Source organism: Homarus americanus, unplaced genomic scaffold, assembly GCF_018991925.1.
Source record: "Homarus americanus isolate GMGI-L3 unplaced genomic scaffold, GMGI_Hamer_2.0 scaffold32583, whole genome shotgun sequence".
Taxonomy (NCBI): Eukaryota; Metazoa; Arthropoda; class Malacostraca; order Decapoda; family Nephropidae; genus Homarus; species Homarus americanus.
Window position 1 is genome coordinate 37,730,095 of NW_024713129.1, and position 2,829 is coordinate 37,732,923.

Consider the following 2,829-nt stretch of genomic DNA (forward strand, 5'->3'; position numbering starts at 1 on the left):
GCAACATTGGCTTAACAGTATATACATATTTATACGACATACAACAATTTGAAGCAAGTGGAGGTGGGGAGGCAATATAGGATAACAAATACTTAAGTGCGGAGCTGAGATGTCTAACGAGTAAGGCTGAGTATTGAAGAAGATGGTAGGTAGTCACTGTGCCGTAGATTTCCAGGATAGGTGATCCTAGTGTGGTCACTTCCCAGAGTGAACTGAACTCTAATCGATCTGGAGCTGATGAGGAAGACTTGGAGGAGGTGACGCAACAACCAGGATATGGAGAAGGGAAACCCCGGAGTGGTGACTAAGACTAGTCATACTCGGGTTTCGTCCCAGATGGCGTTGCTGGGTAGGTAGATCATGACAATAGATGGCGTGGTTCGTAACACCTACCTCATGTTTTTAAGGTCACCCTGTATATTTAAGCCACTCTCTGTCCATGTAATCGAGTTGCCTCTGAAGATGTCTTGAATAAAGACGAAAGCTAAGGTGCTCCGTTGTTTCCCTTTTCCCCTGTGATTTTATCAAGATATATATATATATATATATATATATATATATATATATATATATATATATATATATATATATATATATATATATATATATATATATATATATATATATATATATATATATATATAATTGAAAGCTTGCTTCTTCAGGGTGAGTACTAGTCTGTACTCACCCCTGAAGATGTGAATTACACGAAAGCGCTTGGGAACTTCGTGTATTCTTCTTTCCTTGTGGTTATCAGCATATACCTAGATCACACGCACCTACAGTGATTTACTTGCATATATATATATATATATATATACTTTCCCTCACCCTAGCAAACTGGTTAGCATAGCATAACCAAACAGCCTCGCAAGGACCAATAGGTCTGTCTATAATATGTGTGCACGTTCTAAAATGACCTAGTATATTTTACTAATGTTTCATTGTCTATGGGTTTTCTTACAGTGTGGCTGTGAGTTTTCTATTTTGTCTACCTGCCAGTTCAACAGGACTGTTAACCATCCTCCCAGCAACTCATATGCCATCCCAGACCCAAAGCCTATATGTATGGTGCAAGACGGCAGTCCAATACATACAAGTCAGGCAGTCAAGCGTTGGTTTGAGGCACACCCGCAGATTATTCTATTGGACTGGCCCCCTAAAGGAGCCGATTGTAATCCAATAGAAAATCTATGGGCGCATATGGTTGTTGAATGGTATTTTGAGGAGAAAACGAGTGAGGCAGTGAGGAGACACGCACATAATGTATGGGAGGGAATAAGGAGGAGGCCGAACATCTGCAGCAATCTGGTAGATTCCATGCCCACCAGATTGCATGAAGTTATAGCAGCAGATGGAGTTGGACACGGTATTAAACTGTGGTCAAGAATTAAATCTCAGCCCACGACGGTGCCTTGTAGTGGATGGTGGGGGAGTTAGCTCTCTGGTATAACCTCGTTGGGGCCACATAGACTTCGTCTCCTAACTCTCGGGAATTTGTCCAGGTATTTTGCTATGTGGTTTTACGTCACTTCGCATAAATATGCTTACAAAATCTATGCATTAATATGCATAACTCTTAGGAATCTGTCTAGACATTAAATTTATGTTATATACTACAATAATCACATAGATATATTTACAATGTTTATGCATAATAAATGTGAAAAATATTTTTGGGGTTTCAATTAACCAATAGTCATGCCTACAATACAATCTTGATGCTCTAAGTGCATGTATGTGTTAAATAACGAGTAACTGATCCACATTATTTTGGTAAATAAAGAAATGAAAAGCAAGCACTTAGGCATATGGATATAGTTACACGGAAGAAGGGAAATTAGGATGAACCATGGTATTGATGGAAACAATGTGCTCTGGGACGATTCTCACAATGACGAATGGGAGAAACCTCTTTATGAAACATCTTACCTACTAAGGATGAAGCTTAACGTTACAGAACACACACACACACACACACACACACACACACACATACACACACACACACACACACACACAAATACACACACACACACACACACACACACAGTGTAACTTTGTGTGACGCGTTGTCTGACTTAGGGTGGCTTTGAGCGAACCATACACTTGATATTACAATTTATGTATCCTTCCTGTCCATGATTTTCAACAATAACTGTAGGGTAAAAGTTACAATATTAGACTAATAGCACTGTCAGGTATTGATACTATGACTAGTTACCAAGATACAGAGCACGATGAACATAACATGATAATGACAGTGAAGCCTGGAAGGGTTCTGATCATAAGTTGTGTGTTGCTGCGTATGTTGCCCGGTGAAAGTTACCGTGGGCCTCCATGTGCCCAGGTGAGATGGTCAAAGTATTATACTATAAGTGTGTCAAATGAGGAGTGACTGATCCACATATAATTTAAGGTTTTTGAAATATGTAGTTAAATTAAACACGATTTTCGTATAGTTATGCGAATGATGGGAAGCATCATGGTCTGGCACACACACACACACACACACACTCACAAGCGCTGTAAACGTTGTGTGGAGTCACTGAGTGGTTTGGAAGTGTTTATTTCCATTCATACTTTCGTAACTACAACCTATGGTATTTTTTCTTCGTGTTCATATATAATGAAGATAATGCAGAGTATAAAATGCCATATACAATATTTATACATAATATCATCTATACAGCCGTACTATGACTGTGTGTGTTCGTGCGTGTGTTGCCTCGTGATAGTTAGAGTGGGCCCCCGTCCAGAAAGGGCACTGTACTAACCTCCAGCACCGACCCAGGTGGGCTAGAGAATATGGTTTCCTAGTGTACATTA

The 2,829-nt window shown here is 39.5% G+C and overlaps 1 protein-coding gene across 1 annotated transcript in view; it reads right to left on the bottom strand.

The window, feature by feature from the left end:
• Positions 1 to 2,829, bottom strand: part of LOC121870892 (clumping factor A-like) — a 19,170-nt gene that overhangs the window by 15,902 nt on the left and 439 nt on the right. The gene's annotated exons all lie outside the window — the stretch shown is intronic.